The 21,629-nt window shown below is 34.2% G+C and overlaps 1 pseudogene; it reads left to right on the top strand.

Moving 5' to 3' along the window:
• The first annotated feature begins 563 nt into the window (after positions 1 to 563).
• LOC120154526 lies at positions 564 to 1,274 on the top strand (annotated as a pseudogene).
• Positions 1,275 to 21,629: the final 20,355 nt, after the last annotated feature.

The raw sequence follows: 21,629 nt of genomic DNA, 5'->3' as shown, positions 1-21,629 counted from the left end.
ATTATCAAACATATTTAACATGTTAAACTCTCTACCAAGTTTCTTTACTGCCCATACATATAAAAAGTGAGAGGTTTATTCTCTTATTTATTTCTCTCTTTCATTCTAGGGTTTTCTTCTTGCGAAGGATCTTTAGGTAACGAAATTAATTTTCCTTTGATGTTCTCACTAGGATTTTGCATACGATATCAATTAAAATAAAGAAAATCGAAATCTTATTTGATGAACAATGGATTCTGTCTGAGATATTTTATTTTCAGGAATCTAAGCTTTTAATGATTTGTTCTTTTTGTTCCTGATGCAGTGGGTTTATTTTATTAAGCCGATGCTTTAGGGTTTGTTGATTTAGATCATAAATGATGTTATATTGAGGTGTTAGTTTTGGGTTTGTTGATTCAGATTGTTTTTTTCTTCTTTTCTGTCTTGCTACATCGATTAAATATTCATAATCAAATTCTGAGAGTTTCAACTGATCATAACCATATTTTTATTGAAGTCTTTTACAAAGTTAGTATTTTCTTTGATCTGTTGTTAATCAAATTTGAAGAAATTTACATTCTGGAATGGCATCTAAGAGGATCACCAAGGAACTGAAAGACATGCAGAAGGATCCTCCCGTCTCTTGCAGTGCAGGTTTATATAAGTCTTTTTCTAAATCCATCATAAACTGGAATTGTGATTGAGGAGAATTGTTGCAGTAAATTTGTGTGGCTTGTTGTTCATAGGTCCTGTGGAGATGACATGTTCCATTGGCAAGCAACGATTATGGGCCCAGCCGATAGCCCTTATGCTGGTGGGGTGTTTTTCGGTTTCCATTCACTTCCCTCCCGATTATCCATTCAAGCCACCAAAGGTAACCAAAACCATTTAAGAATCAGAAGAACAAAAGTTATGCAATTCAGTCTTATTATACAAATATGTGTTTCCGTTTAGGTATCCTTCAAAACAAAGGTATCACCCCAACATCAATAGCAATGGCAGCATCTGTCTTGATATTCTGAAAGAACAGTGGAGCCCTGCTCTCACTGTTTCAAAGGTTCTCTCATTCAATCATTGTTTTCATCTTCTCATCTATCAATACAGATATGACCATGTTTTTGTGTGTGATTTTAAAACAAATTTGATTGCAGGTGCTATTGTCGATAAGTTCTTTGCTGGCGGACCCAAACCCAGATGATCCTTTGGTGCCAGAAATTGCACATACCTACAAGACTGATAGAGCCAAATACGAGTCCACTGCTCGGTCCTGGACCCATAAATACGCCACGGGTTAACTCTTTGGGGACCTTATTTATTTTTTCAAGCTAAGTCTTTAGTGATGCGCTCATTTGCACGGTTTCTTCTCGTTTTATCAAGTAATTAAATTTGTTTCCGAGACCTTTGCTTTGTGCCCTAGGTTCAGTTTGTTTAGGGTGTGCCATTGGCGAAAACTTTTCATAATTATTAATTAGGGAGAATTACACGTATGGTTATCAATGTTTGTGCAAGATTTTTTTATTACTAAAATTTATAAAGTTATGACATGTTTTTATTTATTATAAAATACTTATTTTGTTGTTAACTCCTATTAGTTTGATGATGTTGTATCTTAAAAAAAGTTAACATCTAATTTCAACTTTCAAATTATAGTTAAAAATTAAAGAATAAGCTAAAAAGTCTAGCGTGCTCTTGGCGTTCCCCTAAACCAAACATTCACATGTGCACCAAGTAAGGACCTTATATTGATAGTTGATAGCATAAGGGCATGTGGTAAGGACTTACCCTGTGCACAAAGTAGATAAGCCTGCAATAAGGACTTATCATATGCACAAACCAGAGGAGCTAACGGTAAGGTCTTACAAATCATAGACTAGGTCTAAAATACTTCCTCCAAACATACCCCCAATGATAGTAAATATGCACGTATTTGAGTGAAAACAGTCATTTAATTTATTAAAACATTAAAACATGCCATATTCCAGAATCAAATACAGAAATACAGTTACCAAGATCATGTAAAAAATATACGGTAAATCAAATATCATGCAATCAGAGTATGTAATATAATTAGAATTTTAAAACAGTTCAGACAGATAGTTCAAAACAGTACTGTAACACCAATAGGAACATATTTGTATTAGTTTGAGTTGTCAAATCAAGTAGTATACTATTGCGTATACCTATCATGATCGACGACAGCGTTAGATCCTACAAGTCAGAAAAATTGTATTAAAATCCTAACATAATAATTAATAAACCATAATCAACTATTTAAGGAAACCTATGAGTATCTCTGGAAAAAAGTGGACAGTATGGATCTGCTAGACGAAAAGTGTCGGACCTAGTCGGCACTTGGTCAAAGGAATCACGAGTACCTTCATAAAAATATAATCTCATATTAATTTCATAATCAAATCCCAAATAACTATGTAGAAATGCTAAAAATACTAAGCATTTTTTTGTTTAACGGGCTCGATTCAACGCTTTCAGGACAGAATTTGGCGAAACTGACTGCAAACTCGGATTCATGATGCCAAAAACATCAAGAGGGAGGTTTTCATAAAAAGTCAACACCGATCAACCTATCAAAGTCAACGCTAGTCAACGATCAACGACGACGGTAAATGGTTAACGGTTTGATTCGGTTCAGTTCGATTAGATCGGTTTGCTGGTTTGATTAGGTCAAATTAGGTTTTGGGCTAGACATGTTAACGGGTTGAGTCAAATGGGTCAGTGGGTCGGGTTGACCAGCTTCTAGACAGTCCACCAAGCAGTGGACAAGCCCCACATATAGCGGCGACATGTGGGGGCGCGTGCGGTGGCTTCCAGCGATTAAAAATTACCAAAAAATTCTAAAATTATTCTGAAGCATTTTAAGTCACTTACCATGCTCGGTTCACAATGGTAAAAGACAGAGCCCAATTACGCTTCGTCAAAAAATTAATTCACCTTACCACTCCAAAAGTCTGTGATAACGGTTATGAAACGGACATCGGTGAACTCAATACGACACAAGGAATCCAATAGTATGAGTGGTATCAAGAACAAAAATTTTATTGGCGATGAAACATCGATGAAAGATTTTTGGCCAAAAGTTCTCAAAAAGGAAGGTTGAAGAGAGAGAAAGGTTTTGGGTTTCCAGAAATTGAAACTTTATGTTTGGGTTTATATCCCACCTAAGGAAAATGGAAAAACCATGTTCTATGTCTTTCAACTTTTAAAACTTTTAGATTTTGATTCGAATTTAATTAAACTTTTAAAACCATGTTTTGGGTGCATCGATGCATAAAATGCATTCGATGTTTCAAACAAGCCTGGAGTGCATCGATACATAAATGCATTCGATGTTTCCATAAAATCCTGAGTGCATCGATGCGTGGAAGTGCATCGATGCATAAAATGCATTCAAATGAGGTGTGCATCGATGCATCAATGAGTGCATCGGTGCATCCCTTCACAAATTTGATTTTTGGCGTTTTTGTTCGAAATACTTTGTGAAAATTGTTTCAAAAATATTTAAGTATAAAAACAATTTTACACTTTAGTAAGGATAAAATTAAACTTAGAAAGACTTGGAGTAATATTTTGATATTCGAATAATTGTATCAAATATATTTAGAAAATCATTGTAAAATCTTAAAATCATTTATATTACTTTGTTATATCGAAACATCAAATGTTTTCAACAATCTCCCCCTTTTTGAATAACAAAACATTTGAGTAAATTTAAGATTTTTCTATGAAAATTTTATTTTTGAAATCAATTTTAAAATTACTCCCCCTTACTCATCTTAATCTTCTCCCTTTTTTTTAAATCAAAAAGACTCAATAAATGTTTATAAGAAGAATTTGAAAAACATAGCAAATTGATTAAATTTAACGGAAGCTGCTAAGATCACAATCAAGAGAAAGGTTAGCCATTAGTTTCATAATTCAATATTCATAATAAACGAATGTGAAATGGTAAAATTGGTCATATGCTAATAATGCAAAAATCTAATAAACCAATAAGTTCAAAAACCAAATATATAAAATAAGTTCAAACATTCAAAGTTAAACATCCAAAAAACATAAACAATCCACAAATATTCAAATATTAAAACAATAAGTTCTAAATCCACGAAAGCAAAAGCAAAGCAAGGTATAGTCGTCCATAGGAGGATCGGGAGGAGGATAATGTGCTCGCACTTCAAATGAGAGCATCCATACGTTCACGCATCTCTCGTTGAAACTCAGTCAGTTGAGATTCCATGGAAGCAAACCTTAGATCAAATGACTCCATAAATGATCTAAAATATGGAGGCATTTGTTCCTCTTGTTGTGCTGGTTCCGGTGTTGGCTCATCGTCTGGTACGTGATTGTCAATATCTTGCATAAGCTGTTGAAACTCTGGATCATCGTCGCAGCTGGTGCCGGAGGAGGAGCACGAGAGGAGCTAGGTGCAGAAGGAGCTCATGAAGCTCCCGAAGTTTGCTCAGTGGGTTATATTCCCATTGACTCATTACCTTATCTTGTTTTCATTCGGCTTTCTTTAAGGAATTAGGTTGATTTGGTTTTGGAGAGGCATGGGAATGTCAACTGAGACCTTAAGCTTTAGTCGGATAAATAAATTAGAAAGAAGACACCCGTAAACTAAAGTTTCGACATTTTTGGATAGAAGGACGTTTACAGTATCGACAAGCTCACCAAAGAGATAGGATCGTATGCCCAAGGTTGTGGTTTGACTAGCATTTTGAACACATATCACATTTGAATAAAAAATGTGAACTAATTGTTGATAGATAATGGGTTGAATTTGGCACAACTTATCAAATTTCCAGGAACGAAGAACATGAAGATATTTAAAGTTAATATCTTCCATTGCTTGAATGGAAGGGATACGTTCCTCTCGAATTTTGTAGGATTGAAAATGACTAACGAACCTATCATATAATTCAACTCTACGATGACTAGGTTGGTTAAAGCAAGAGTTAAGAATGGTTAACTCAGGTTCGTTTGGGTTTGGATTTTGTGGAGGAGGAGGAATAGGGGCGATTTGATCGACTTGAAGAGGACCTAGGTCGTTTAGGGTTTGACATGATTTAGGAAATTGAAATAAGGAATATAACCTGCAATTTTGAAACAAATGTACGCAATATAATCAATCCCAAAATTGAGTCCGCAATATTTCAAGATTCTCTAAATCAAATCCTAATGGGCAAATTTTGAAAAAATATTTTGAAAATAATGTTTGAAAAATCATACCATATAGTTTTCATGAAAAAAACACAATTGAATAAAAAAAACATCTAAATTAAATCAATGATTTTCGATTTTTTATTTCGAAATTTCCAATATTTTTGAAAAATTGTTTTTTTTGATGAAATTAGTTATAAAATCTAGTTTACACTAAAAATGCCCGATGTAATGTTCATCCTAGAACTAATCAAAACTAGTCCTAAGTTCAAAAATTAATAAGACAGGGGTTTTAGAAAAATTTACCTTGAAATTTCAGATTTTGTGAGAATGAGATGTTGTTTTGCACGATTTACTGATGCAAGCAGGTTTTGGAGATGAAGAATGATCGAAATATGTCTAGAATATGTTGATTTGAGGAAAATGGAGAGTTTAGAGTGAGAGAGGGATGAACGGCGGGGAGTGTTTAGGGTAGAGGGTTTGTGAAAAATGAAGAAAATAAGCCCAAAATCTCGACGGGTGTATCGATGCACTGCTGAGTGCATCGATGCACATTCAAGGAGTGCGCACATTCAAGGAGTGCATCGGTGCATCTTCATGGTGTATCGATGCACATTCATAGGGATGCATCGATGAATCTTCATAGTGTATCGATGCATTATGCACAAAAATGTCAAAAATTTGTTTTAAACACTTAAAATGCTAAATTATTTAGCTCTAGTGGTATTGACAACTCATATATTGAAAATTAATCATGTTCAATCAATCAATTTTATCCTTAACTATATTTGAATATATTAATTTTCACCAAAGATCATAAACTCCCCCTAACTATAGAATGCATTTAAAAATGTTATTTTATAAGCATTTTTAAATCTAATTTGAAAAGTGCTAAAAATTTTAAACACTAAGTGAAGATAGGTCAGTTAAACCTAATTCTCTCCTACTTGTCCAAAATCTTTCTTTGTCTAAAGGTTTTGTAAAGAAACTACCGGCAAATGTATTCCGCTTCAGTGGTAGATAATGCAACGTAATTTTGTTTCTTTGAAAACCAAGAAATCACATATTTCCTAGGAATTGGCAAGTACCGGAGGTGCTTTTTCCTATCTAATTTGCATCCTCCATATTCTGCATCTGAGAAGCATGCAAGCCAAAGCTAGAGTCTCTAGGATACCAAAGTCCTAACTAGGAGTGTCCCTAAGGTATCTAAAGATCCTCTTAACAGCTAGTAAATGTGATTCCTTGGGGCATGATTGAAATCTAGCACATAAGCAAACACTAAACATATGTCTGGTGTACTTGCGGTTAGATAAAATAAAGAGCCAATCATTGACCTATACAATTTAATATCCACACATTTACCTCCTTCATCTTTGTCAAGCTTTATAGATGAGCTCATTGGAGTGACATGAGTTTCCCATTTTCCAGTCCAACTTCTTGAGCATATCCTTGACGTACTTGACTTGATTGATGAAGATGCCATCGTTTCTTTGCTTGATTTGGAGCCCCAAGAAAAATGAGAGCTCTCCCATCATGTCATCTCGAATTCACTTTGCATTAGCTTAGAAAATTTTTGGCAAAGAACATCTAGTAGAACCAAAATATATATCATCAACATAAATTTGAACTACTAATAAATCTTTACCTTTATGCTTTAAAAACAATGTAGTGTCAACCTTCCATTTTGAAAAACCTTTTTCAATTAAAAAGTTTGACAATTTCATACCAAGCTCTAGGAGCTTGTTTTAAACCATAAAGTGCTTTGTCAATTTAAAAACAGATTTGGAAATTTTGAATCTTCAAAACCAGGAGGTTGTTCCACATACCTTCTTTTTTTATAAAACCATTTAAAATGCACTTTTAACATCCATTTGATATAATTTAAACTCATTGAAACATGCAAATGCTAATAACATTCTAATTGCTTCCATTCTATCTACGGGAGTGTATGTTTCATCATAGTCTATGCCCTCTTCTTGAGTATACCCTTGAGCAACAAGTCTAGCCTTGTTTCTCACTATTACCACTTTCATCAAGCTTATTCATAAATACTCATTTAGTACCTACGTAGATTTATTACAAGGCCTTTCAACTATGTCCATACTCTACTTCTCTCAAATTGATTTAACTCTTCTTGCATAGCCATAATCCAATGTTCATCGTTTAAAGCTTCTTTAATATTCTTAGGCTCTATGCATGAAATAAATGCAACATAATTACATATATTTCTAAGAGAAGATCGAGTTGTTACCCCTTTGGATGGATCACCTATTATTTCACCATCCTTGACATAGTTATATTCCCTTAGATAAGAAACTTCCCTTTCTTCAATGGTTGGATTCTCGAGAGGATCTTGAGTTTCTTATCTTTTGTTTCCTTTGATGATGGTTCTCGAACGTCATGTCCAACGTCATTTATGTTTATAATACCTACATCATCATTCACACAAGAATCCTTCATCGGAAGGGAATTATCATCGAGAACAACATGTATAGACTCTTCACAACTAAAGTTCTTTTATTAAATACTCGATAAGCTTTAGAGTTTAAGGAATAACAAAAAATATTCCTTCATCACTTTTAGCATCAAATTTGCCAAGATTTTATTTATCGTTGTTTAAAACAAAACATTTACATCCAAAAGGATGAAAATAACTAATGTTAGGCTTTTTATTTTTAAAAAGTTTCATATGGAGTTTTCTTCAAAATAGACCTAATCATTACTCGATTAATAACATAACAAACGGTATTGGTGGCTTTCGCCCAAAAATATTTTGGCAAATTGTTTTCACAAAGCATGGTTCTAGTCATTTCTTCTAAAGTTCGATTTTTCCTCTCAATAACTCCATTTTGTTGAGGGGTTCTAGGTGCTGAAATATTATGGCTAATACCATTAGAATTACAAAACTCAATAAATCCAAGATTTTCAAATTCAGTGCCATGATCACTCCTAACACTAGTTATAGAGTAACCTTTTTCGTTTTGAATTACTTTTGAAAACGTGATGAATTTTTCTAATGCTTCATCTTTAGTACTTAAGAACATAACCCAAGTATATCTAGAATAGTCATTTACCAAGATAAATGCATATTGTTTTCCACCCAAGCTAGTAGTTCTAAATGGCCCAAAAAGGTCTAAATGGATCAATTGTAATACTCTACTAGTGTATACGTCATTAATAGATTTAAAAGAAGTTCACTTTTATTTTCCTTTAGCACAAGCATAATAGATTTTATCATTATCAAATTTTAGTTTAGGCAACCCTCGAACTAAATCTCCTTGAATTAATCATTGTAAAACACTCATACTAGCATGTCCTAGTCTCCTATGCCATAACCAACTATCATGCTCATCCTTAGCAACTACACATAAAATAGTTATATCTATAGAATCCAAATGCACCATATATATGTTTCATATTCTATGACCAACAAACATAATCTAATTAGATGCAATGTCAATAACTTTACAACCATTAATTTCAAACATGACATTGAATCTCTTATCACATAATTGACTAATACTCAAAAGATTATGCTTTAATTCATTCACATATATAACATTTTTAATTTGTATGGAAGATGTATTACTTATTGTACCTATACCTTCAATGTGACCTTTTGAATTATCACCAAAAGTCATCTCTCCTCTATTTTTGGCATTAAACTCTATGAACCGGCTCTTGTCTCCAGTCATGTGTCTTGAGCATCCACTATCAAGGCACCATGAGTTAGAATTTGTTTCACGTGCCTTGTAGTAATGCTCCTTTTCCTACAAACATAGATTAATTTTTTATTTTTGGTACCCAAATTTTTTTGGGTTCATATTCATTAGTTTCCAAAATCCTAGTCCCCTTAGGTATCCATTTGTGTAAGATATCCTTATCTTTAGTAGTAATGAGTTCTTTAGGAACCCATATACTTCTAGCGATTTTTCTATTTAAGGTTCGTTGAGGACCTCTATGATTGTAGTTTTTAAAACTTTTTGTAACAAAGTTGGATTTTGAACTTTCTCTATTTCCAAAATGTTTTGTTCCAACTTTATCAAAAGAAGCTTTAAGATCATCAATTTTCTTTTGATGATCATCATTGACCTTTGAAAGTAAATTATACAAATCAGAATTTTTCTTTCAAACTCTTCTAGTTTGATTTGCAATCTTTGATTTTACTTTCAAGATCATTGTTGGTCTTGGATATGAGATTATTTTCATTTTTTAATTTTGAAATATCATTTTTATATTTTAAAAATAATTTCTCATAATCCGAAGCCAACCCAATATATCCTCTAATAGCTCATCAAATGAATAATCTTCAAAATTAAATGAGCTAGAGGTTACCTGAGAATCTTCCTCGAATGCTATCAAGCACAAGTTTGCTACTTCTTGTTCCTCTTCATCGGAACCTTCTTCATCGCTCCATGTAGCCACGTGAGCCTTGTGCTTATTCTTTGATTGACCTTTTTTCTTCAATTATGGGCAATCATATTTGACATGCCCCAGCTTTTTGCATTCATAGTAAATGATCGGGTCATTCTCTTTTGGTTCATTCTTGAAGCCTTTATTTCGTTTGAATTTTCTTCCTCGGTTTGGCCTCATTAATTTCTGAACCGTTTGGCAAACAATGCCATTTCCTTATCATCTTCATTTTATCTGAATCACTCTCATTTTGTTGACTTGAGAGAAACTCCCACGTTCTTCTTCTTTTCTAACTCCTTCTTTGGCTCGTCTATTTTCTCTAGGTCTTCATCTTCTTTAAGCATCATTTCATGCGTGAGGAGAGAGCCAATAAGCTCATCGAGGGATAAGGATTTTAAGTTCGTAGCCTCGATGATTGTCGTCTTCTTTGATTGCCAAGCTTTTGGAAGAGAGTAAACTAACTTCCTTACAAGCTTGTCATTTGGAATAATTTCTCCATATGATTTGAGACTATTGACAATTGTGGAGAATCTATCTGTCATAGCTTTGACATCTTCATCCGGTTTCATCCTGAAATTTTCATAGCTATGAGTTAGAAGACTAATTTTATCTTTTACCTCATTTGTACCTTCATGGGTGACTTATAGTTTGTCCCATATCTCTTTGGAGGTTGTACAAGATGAAACTCTCTCGTATTCATCCAGTCCAAGAGCACAAAAAATAATATGGATAGCCTTGGAGTTGAGCTGGAACATTCATGTCTCTCCTTCACTCCACAATCCTGGATGAGTTGAAGGTTGATGTATCCGTCTTCTATGATATTCCATGCTCCCATGTCACTTGCTTGAATGAAGTACATCATCCTATTCTTCCAATAAGCATAATTAGCTCCATTGAAGAAATGAGGCTTGTTGACGGGTAATTAATCAAGACCGAAGTCGGAGTTTGAAGTGGAGGCCATTGATGACTTGATTATTGATATAACTATTCCCAAATCGACTCAAGAGGCGATTAAACCTTCAAGTGAGTGAGGCTTTGATACCAATTGTTGAGTTAATCGATCGACGGAATATGCCAAGAGTGGGGTGAATTGGCAATAAAAATTTCGGTGGAAGCTTTTGCAGAAAAATGAAAATATTTGTACAGCGATTTAGAGTGGTTTGACTTTCTCAACCAAAGTCTACGTCCACTACCTTAGCTATCCACACTAAGGATTTTCCATAAATTCACTAATTTGTATTTCTTTTGAGGACAAAGAGTAACCTTACAAATCCCTCAAGAATTATACCCCAAATTCTTGAGAACACTCTATCCCAAAGAGAACAATACAAATTTTGCAAACTTACAAGAAAATCCTCACAAGGAAAGATGTTTGCACAATTCTAGAACAAAGAAAGAACACTCAAGAATAATACAATTGAGTACAATAAGTGTTCTTGAAAGAAAAAATGAATATTGAATGAAAATATGCTTGAAAATGCTCAAACTTGAGGTTTAATGCTTTCTCTTTGATTCTCTCTTGATTCTTGTTTCTTGTTATTGATCGATGGCTTCTAAGCTTGTTTAAATACTCCTTGGATCATTTCTGAACACTGGGGATTATTAGTGGAGTTAATAAAGTCGTTATTGTATGAAAATAATTAATAAAATCAGTTGAGAGCGTGTGTGCATCGATGCATAGTCAAGGTGAATCGATGCATCAAGTGTAAAATTCAAATATTTCGACTGTTGGAACACTTAGTGCATCGATGCACTAAGGGTGCATCGATGCATAAAATGAATTCGATGTTTCAAACAAGCCTGGAGTGCATCGATGCATAAAATGCATTCGATTTTTCCATAAAATCCTGAGTGCATCGATGTGTGGAAGTGCATCGATGCATGGAAGTGCATCGATGCGTGGAAGTGCATCAATGCATAAAATGCATTCGAAATGAGGTGTGCATCAATGCATCAATGAGTGCATCGGTGCATCCCTTCACAAATTTGATTTTTGGCTCTTTTTTTGTTCGAAATACTTTGCGAAAATTGTTTCAAAAATATTTTAAGTATAAAACACAATTTTACAATTTAGTAAGGATTGAAATTAAACTTTGAAAGACTTGGAGTAATATTTTGATATTCGAATAATTGTATCGAATATATTTAGAAAATCATTTGTAAAATCTTAAAATTCATTTATATTACTTTGTTATATCGAAACTTCAAAATGTTTCAACACTATATCATTGACCACTCAACTAATGTACTCCTTTTACTTTTGCCATCGATCTTTCAATTTTGTCAATCAAACCACTTAATTATTTAAATATGTTCAATCAAGCCACTAGATGTTAATGGTTGATGTGGCCGTTAAAGAAATTGACATAATTATACATTTAGTCCTTAATGTTTATATATTCTATCAATTTGATCCTAATTTAAATTTAATTTAATAAATTTAACCCTCTAATCATAATGTGACACATGTCACAACACGAATGGAATGTATTTTTTTAATCTAATTATTTTATTTCCCACCCAATCATATAGTGACACATGTCACCATCGGATTGGATGGAAAATTGGAGTAGAAGAAAAACTCCCAAAATGGGGAGTTAAGGGGAATCAAACTTGGGAGCATTGGATGATAAGCCAATACCGAAACAACCAAGCTAGGAGAACTACATGGTTCCAAAATGTAACATATAATATAACTTATCGTAATGAAAGTGACACATGTCACCATCGGATTGGAGGAAGGGAGTAGAAGAAAAACTCCCAAAATGGGAGTTAAGGGGAATCAAACTTGGGAGCATGGGATGATAAGCCAATACCGAAACAACAAGCTAGGAGAACTACATGGTTCCAAAATGTAACATATAATATAACTTATCGTAATGAATGAGAAAAAAGTTAAAATGAAGAATGTGTATTTAAGTTAAAAAACTAATTTGATGATTAAATTGTTGTTAAATTTATCAAATAATTTAAATTTTAAATAATTTAGTTAAAAATAATTTCATAATATTTTAAAATAAAAAAATTTATACGATAAAATTAAAATTATTACTTAAGTTACAATTCATAAATATTTATTAAATAAATTAATTTATATACGTTAGTAGAAAATTAAAATTATGATTAAGTTTATATAATGTTACTTTGTCAAATAATTTTATATATTTATTAAAACAAATAATATATATATATATATTATTACTTCTTTTTTAACTTCTTTTTTCTCATTCATCACAATATCTTATATATATATGTTGCATTTTATATCAGTTATCATCCAATGTTCCCAAGTTTGATTCCCCTTAACTCCCCACTTTGGTAGTTTTCTTCTACTCCAATTTTTCATCCAATCCGATGGTGACACGTATCACCATATGATTGAGTGAGAAATAAATAATTAGATTAAAAAATACATTACATTCATGTTGTGACATGTGTCACAATATGATCAGAGGATTAATTTATTAAATTAAATTTAAATTAGAACCAAATTGGTAGAATGTATAAACATTAAGAACTAAATGTATAATTATGTCAATTCCTTTAACAGCCACGTCAACCATTAACGGCTAGTGGCATGATTGAACATATTTAAATAGTTAAGTGGTCTGATTGACAAAATTAAAAAATCAATGGCAAAAGTAGAAGGACTACATAGTTGAGTGGTGAATGGTATAGTTTACCCTTAAAATTATTTGAAGTTTACACTAACCTAAGAAATCTCTTTTTATTATTTTTTTATACCGATCATATTAAATATCTCTATTAGTATTTAAAGAATAGTTTTTAGTTATTTTCGTAATTAAATTGCAACTCAGTCAAACTTTGAAATAATAATATTCATCGCAGAAAACAGTTTTGAAATATAAAAATCGTCTCCGAATTTAGAATTAAATCTTAATTGAATGTTTTAAATAAGTGAACAATTTTGGTGAAATAAAAAGAATCATTTCTTGTTGGTCCCATATTTTTGAAACCAAGTTCTCTTAATAAACATGTCAGCCAAACTATTTCCGCAGCAGTTACTGCCATACTACAATATTCTGCCTCAGCTGATGATCTTGCAATTGTGTTTTGTTTCTTAGATTTCCAAGACAGTAAAGAGTATCCCAGTTTTATGCAAAAACCAGTCACTGATCTTCTGGTCATTGGGCAAGTTGCCCAATCTGAGGCATAAAAGCTTGAAGCTAGCACTGACTTGTTGCACTTAATAAAACTCCTAGACCTGGACTACCTTTAATATACCTAACCACCCTTAAGGCTGCCTCAAAATGTGATTTCTTTGGTTGCTGGATGAATTGGCTTAACAACTACACTGAATAGGCAATGTCAGGTCTTGTGTTATTAAGGTAGATTAGTTTCCCAATTAACCTTTGATATCTTGTCTTTTCTTTTAACAATTCATCTTCTGAATTATCAATTGGATCTTCTGAAGTCAACGTCAACTTTTTATTCTGTTCCAAAGGTATTGCAGCAGCCTAGCACCCCTAGTTCAGTTCTTCAATTAATTCAAAGGCATACTTCATTTGATTATGATTATCCCTATCTTTGATCTCAGTATTTCCAAACAAGAAATACCTTAGTTCACCAAGATCTTATCTTGAAATTTCTCTTCAAAATTCCTTTGAGTTCGTCAATTAAACTACTGTCATTTCCAGTTATTAAAAGATCATCCACATATATGTGCGTTATGACAATTTTGCTTCCTTGTGATTTAGTAAACAGTGAATAGTCGAATTTGCTTTAAGAGTAACCTATTAGCAGTAGTGCCTCTTTCAGTTTCATGTTCCACTGTCTTGAAGCCTGCTTTATCCCATACAAGGATTTTTGCAGTCTGTACACCCTAGTCTCCCCATGACTGCAAAAACCCTCGGGCAAAGACATGTACACCTCTTCAACTAAATCACCTTGGAGGAATGCATTATAATCATTCATTTGAAAAAGATGCCAATGATGAATGGAAGCAAGAGAAAGAACTGTCCTGACAGTGACCAATTTTGCTATAGGAGAGAAGGTCTCAACATAATCAACCCATTCTTTTTTAGTGTACCCTTTGGCAACAAGACGAGCTTTAAACCTTTCCACTTCACCATTCAATTTGTATTTGATCTGTTACACCCACTTACTTCCAATAGGAGTCTCACCAGAAGGCAGAGAAACCAATGACCAGGTATTATTTGATTTTAAGGCTAAAATCTCCTCATTCATGGTTTGAATCCAAGAAGGATTTTGAATGACTTCTTTATAAGTCTTAGGCTCAACCAAATGAGAAATAGAAGAAAGATAAAGTTGAGTTTTAATAGGTAGATGAGAATAAGAAAGAAAATTGGAAATAGGATAAGTACCTGAAAGAGAGGAAGATTGGTAGGACTGTACATAGTCATGTAACCAAACATGTTATTTTTTTACCCTAGTAGACTGCCTAGGAGCAATATGAATGTTACTTGGCAAATAATCATCAGAAATAAGAGGTTGAGTTTGAAAAAGAATTGGATCAGAAGAAGCATTTTTTGAAGTTTGAGGCAATGCAAACTGGTTTGAAGAAATATGAGGTATAGAAGAGGAAGATGGATGCAAGGAAGAAGCGGGCTGAGTAGGGTGAAAAGGCATAACCAGAAAATCTGAATCAGAAATATCTTGAATAGGAAAAAAAACTGAAGATGAAGAAGTAGAAAATGAAAAGGGAAAATGTCTTTATGAAACTTCACATCTCGATTAACAAAGAAGGTTTCTTATCAAGATTGAATAGGAGATATCCTTTTTGAGTTGCTGAATATCCCATGAAAATGGAAGATATAACTTTTGAGAAAATTTATCATTGTAGTTTGGTTGAGTGGCATAGCATAACCAACCAAAAACCCTAATATGTGAAAGGTTAGGTGGTTTATAATTAAGGAGTTTAAAAGGACTTTTTCCAGCTAAAGAAGATAACATACTGATTATGTAACAATTTGTGTTGACACACTCTCCCCAAATTTTAACAGGGACTTGGGAATGAAATTTGAGGGGTCTAGCCACCTCTAGCAAGTGTTTATGTTTTCTTTCAGCAACACCATTTTGTTGAGGAGTGTGAATATAAGAACTTTAATGAACAATTGGCAAGGAAGAGAAAAAAGAATATCATTCAATGGTAAAGAATTCAGAACCATTGTCACTTCTAATGAATTTGGTTATGACTGAAAAATGGTTTTTGACATAGGCAAAAAACTGTTTTAAAGAAAGAATTACATTACTCTTAAGTCTCAACAGGAAAACCCATGACATCCTTATATGGTTATCAACAATGGTGAGAAAGGACCTATAACCACTATGAGTAGAGATCCTATAAGACCCCTATATATCAATATGGATTAAATCAAAAGGTTTAGATACCCTAGAAGTACTGTGTGGAAAAGGTAACCTAGACTGTTTAGCAAGAGGGCAAACATAACACTTAAGTATATAGTCAGGATGAAACTTGTAAGACTGTAAGTATGATATTTTATGTAATTTGGATAAAGAAGAATGCCCTAAACAAGCATGCCAAAGCTTAGTATTATTAACACTTGAAAGACTAATAAAGTTGAAGAATCAGAGGCTGAAGAACATGAAAAAACATAATTATAATGAAAAGCATAAGAAATATCAGAACCAAAAGTATAAGAATAAAAAAATACAGCCCTCGAGACTCTCTACCAATCCCATTCATCCTTCTAGTGGAGAGATTATGCAGAATACAAAAATTAGGGTAAAAAAGAAATAATACAATTGAGTTCTTTGGCTAACGTGGAAACAAATAAGAGGTTATGAGAAAATTTAGTAACAAACAAAACATTGGTAATGAAATGATCCTGACTAAGGGAAAAAGAACCTATGTACGTGATATGAGCTGGCCATTTGGTAAATGGACAAGCCTATATTTTGAGTTACACGAAATATGATAAATTAACCTTTGAAAATCATATAACATGTGTTTAGTGGCCCATGTATCCAATATCAAATTGAAAGAAAAACTAGTTAAGCCATTTTTGTCAGAAACAATACCTACAAGGTTTACTATTGAATCCACAAAAGGCTCATTATTCAACAGATTGAGAATTTGCTTGTACTGGGCTCATGTAAACACATGAGCACTGGAATCAACAACTTGTTGTAGCTTAAGATTAGCCTGATTGTGAAAACCAACAACAGATCGATTAGAAGCCAAAGCTATATGACTCCCTTTCTTATTGGAAAATTTGAAATCGGTAGGAAAATCGATTAATCTATAGAAATTCTCACGCTTATGTCCTCGGATTTTAGAATGATCACATACACCGAAAAATCGCTTCCGATCACCGTTCCCAGCAGAATTGGAGTACATAACAGATACATCAGAGATAAGAGAAAGACCAGAAGAATGAATGATAACTCTGTAAAAATGTCATATTTGGGACCTTTTCACTTAAGTTATTGACTGTCTAAGAGCCCATTTAGGCCCATATAGATGCATTTAGGAGCATATAGTTGCATGTGGTGGAATTATGTTTACCGCGATATTTTATTTTGTAATCAGTGCTACTTTATGAGGAATGTGTTTGTTTAGTGATGTGCAGGATTTGAGAGCAAGGAAAAGTAAAAGGAAAATGTCGTGACATAAAGAGACTGCTGAGCAGAATGAAAATGCCGACTTGGTTGGCATTTCGAGAGTGAACAAACTGAAAGAATATATTTTTGGAGTCAATTGTCCCTATTTTCATGTGATCTCTGACTTGAGAAATCTGCCTGGAGGGGATCAACGTTGCTACAGTCGATCTTGTTGAACCACGCCGTCTTGCTGCTGATCATGTCTGTCCTTTACCTTGTGCAGTAGGATCCTGTTGAGTACTCAGCCAGCCACCCAGGCTGGGTCAATGCCAGCTGCCCAGGGGGACCACTGCCAGCCCTGCCCGATCCTCACGTGAATTAAGCATGGTTTGGGGTATCCTAGGAATTTCAACAACAAGTCCTAGGGTTAATCTTCTTCTATAAATAGAGGATGAAGCTGTAACCCCCAGACCCGGTCTGTAAGTTAGACCCAAACCTAAGTGGTCACATATCCCATTCAAAGATTTTTTTTATATTTAAAACAACTTATAATACATTAGATATAATATAGAACAAAATATTAATAATACAGATATATCCAAAACGATAGCAAATACATGTCACCAAACATAACCGAAAAACATATAGAGATATACGTTCGTACAAAATAAGTAGTTGATCTCCCCTTATACCAAATCTGCTAGCTTATTGTCTGCTGTTATATGAAAAAGGGTAAAAAAACTACAGAATGAGCTAAAAAGCCCAGTGTGCTCCATACAGTATAATAAAAAAACATACAGATAAAATATTTCAATAAAATCGGTTTATGCAACATATTTTTATTTTTAAACATGAAAACTACCCCAATTCATTCACATCATAAATGTGTAGGTTCCCCAGAACCATACACCCAACAACACATGCCATTTAGACCCTGAGCACAAAGACGAGGAGTCTGCAGATAATCTTTCTTCAACAATACCCCCCAATGACAATATTAAACATGAATGTATTCAAGTGAAAACAATGTTTAATCACTTAAAACATAAAAATGTTTCATGCTTGGAAACCATATGCAGAAATACGGAAATCAAAATTCAAAATAGTAATATATGGTAATTCAGATGTCAAATATTCAGATATCAGAAATCGATATGAAATACCTTAATCCAAAAATTATATCGGAATATATAGTAAATCAGATATCAAATACTTGGTATTCAGATGAACCATTTTAAAACAGTAATGTAATACTGTCAGGAAACACACCTGTAACAGTCTGAGAAATCAATAGGGAAGCCTACTACTGGGTCTGTCGATCACGCTCTACTGCAGCGCTAGATCCTACGAATAAGAACAATCCATATTGGAATCCTAATATAAATAATCTAAATATTATTTAAATAATATACGGAAACCTACGGGTAATTCTCTTAGTACGCAGTTCAGGTTGATCTAACGAACGGACAACTCCAGACCTAATTGATCCTTGCTCAGGTGAAACACGAGTACCTTCATAAAATATTTTTACTGAATCAATTCCTTACCCAAATTTCAAATAAATAATCAAAATACTAAAATACTAAGACTTTTGGGTTCACATGCTCGATTCGGGAATTTCAGGTCAGAATTTGGCAAAACGGACTTCGAAATCAGATTCAGGACGTCGAAAAACATAAAATTTGACCTTCCAAAAATTTGATTTCTTGGTCAAAATCAAAGTCAATGGGTTTGACTGACGATTTGACTTTCAGGTTCGAATTTGGTGAAACGGACCCCAAAAACATATTCGGGACGTCGAAAAATGTCAGGATAGATATACTGGAAAAAGATTAACGGCCGTTTAATGGCCGGTCAAAGTTCTGGTCAAAGTTGATCAAGATATGATCAACCATTTTACACATTTATCACCCTTTTAAAAAATTTACAAAAATATCACCCTTTTCAAAATAATTACTAAAATATCATTTTTATAAAAATATATATGAAATTATCATTTTAAAAAAATTACGAAAATAGCACAATTTTCAAAATAATTACCAAAATATCACCATTTTCAAAATAATTACTAAAATATCACTCGATCAACGGTCAACGGGTCGGATCAGGTCGGGTTGGAATCGGTCAAACCGGTTCAAAACAAGTCAAGCCGATCATTTTAACCCTCCCCATGTGCAGTGGCGGCGCGTGGGACACGTTTCGAAATCGGTAAATTCAAGGAAAAAATCCTAAAAATTATTTTAAGCAATTTCGAGGCACTTACAAAGCTCGATTCACAATTTTGAACGGTGAAGTGCTCGATTTCAACAAATCGGAAACATTGAATGCTTCACCTCCTCACGTGCCACCGTCTACGGAGACCAAGGATGACACCGGCGAACTCGGAACGGCACAAGGAACACGATGGTGCGGGAGGTGTCAAAAACCGAGCGACGATCGGTGATGAATTTAAGATTTTCTCGGCGATGGTGCTAAAAAAATGTCGAGACTTTGACTTGAAATTCACGACGTTTGGCAGCGTTTCACTTTAATTAACTTAAGGGGTTTATTTTTCGCTCGATGATGAATACGATGGTGCTTTCAAAACAACGATCAAAGGTCGAACGGCGTCGGGATTGTGGTCGGAAGTTGGGGCTTTGAGGGAGGAAATTTGGTGAAATTCATTCTGATTCAGAATGAATTTCACGCTTATAATGCGTGTATGCCGACACTCTAGGGGTAAATTCAGGGCTTGGTCCCTGAATTTCTTTCATCTCTAAAATAAGCTATAAGTTTTAAAAACTTTTAATTTAGTCCCTAATTTCACCAAATTACTTAATTAAATCCTCAAATTTCAATTAAATATATTTTATTTTATTTTTTAAATTTCTGGGTTGTTACAATTCTCCCCCTCTACAAGAAATTTTGTCCTCAAAATTTACCTTATAGAAATAGATGGGGAAATTGAGCCTCCATCGACTCCAAAGTCTCTCAAGTAGTTTCTGAGGGACTACGATTACTCCACTGAACTTTGACCATTGGAATACGCTTATTCCGAAGAACTCGTCCATCCCTGTCTAAAACCTGAACAGGCTCCTCCTCAAATGACAAATCATGTCTCAGCTCTACCTCATCAACCTCGACGATGTAATCCGGATCTGGACGGTATCGCCTCAACATAGACACATGAAAAACATCATGAATACGACTGAGCTGGGAAGGCAACTCAAGCTGATAAGCAACATGTCCAACTTTCTTCAAATACGATACGACCCAATAAATCGCGGACACAGTTTACCCTTACGTCCAAATCTCAATACCTTCTTCCATGGGGATACCTTGAGAAAAACCTGATCTCCAACCTCAAACTCGATATCCTTACATCGCTTATCTGCGTATGATTTCTGCCTATCAAATGCCTCTTTTAAGCGATCACGGATCAATCTGACAGTATCTTCAGTCTCTCAAACCAAATTTGGACCCAAAGTTTTCCTATCATGCAACTCAGTCCAACATATAGGAGTACGACATCTACGTCCATACAGAGCCTCGTACGGTGCCATACGAATACTCGCCTGATAACTATTATTATAAGCAAACTCAGCTAACGGCAAGAAATCTTCCCAACTACCACGGAAATCAATCACAAAACCCCGTAACATATCTTCCAACATCTGAATAACTCACTCAGACTGTCCATCAGTCTGAGGATGAAAAGCTGTACTGAAATTCAAACGAGTACCCAGAGCCTTGTGCAAAGCCTTCCAGAACCTGGAAGTGAACCTCGGATCTCGATCAGATATGATAGACAAATGTACACCATGAAGTTTAACGATCTCAGAAATATACAACTTAGCCAGTTTGTCCAGAGAATAATTAATACGGATAGGAATAAAGTGTGCTGACTTGGTGAGTCGATCAACAATCACCCAAATAGAATCCTTTTTAGAAGGAGTCAGAGGAAGACCAGTAACGAAGTCCATTGTAATGCGCTCCCATTTCCACTCAGGAATCTTAATTGACTGTAACACTCCAGATGGATGTTGGTGTTCTGCCTTAACCTGTTGACAAGTCAAACACCTCGCTACAAAATCTGAAATATTCTTTTTCATACCAGTCCAAAAGTAGCACTCCTTTAGATTATTGTACATTTTATCCCCGCCAGGATGCATACCATAGGGACTGCTATGAGCCTCCTGAAAAATAATCCGTCTAAACTCATCATCTTTAGGGACACAGTAACAACCGTAAAAACACAAAATATCATCCTGGTCCACAGTATACTCTGAATTCGATCCCTGCTTAACTTGTTCAAAAATGGGAAGCAATGACCTATCCAGAAGTTGTTTGGCCTTAATCTCCTCGGACAAAGTGGGTTTAACCTGCAACTCTGCTAACAAACTGTTATCATTAAAAAAACTCAAGTTGGCGAATAAGGCTCTGAGATCTGATATCGTCTTACGGCTCAAGGTGTCTGCCACTACTTTAGCTTTCCCTGGATGATATTCTATCTCTAAATCATAGTCCTTTAGAAGCTC

The sequence above is a fragment of the Hibiscus syriacus genome, unplaced genomic scaffold (genome assembly GCF_006381635.1).
Source record: "Hibiscus syriacus cultivar Baekdansim isolate YM2019G1 unplaced genomic scaffold, ASM638163v2 tig00111131_pilon, whole genome shotgun sequence".
Lineage (NCBI taxonomy): Eukaryota > Viridiplantae > Streptophyta > Magnoliopsida > Malvales > Malvaceae > Hibiscus > Hibiscus syriacus.
This window is presented reverse-complemented; position numbering and strand designations above follow the sequence as displayed.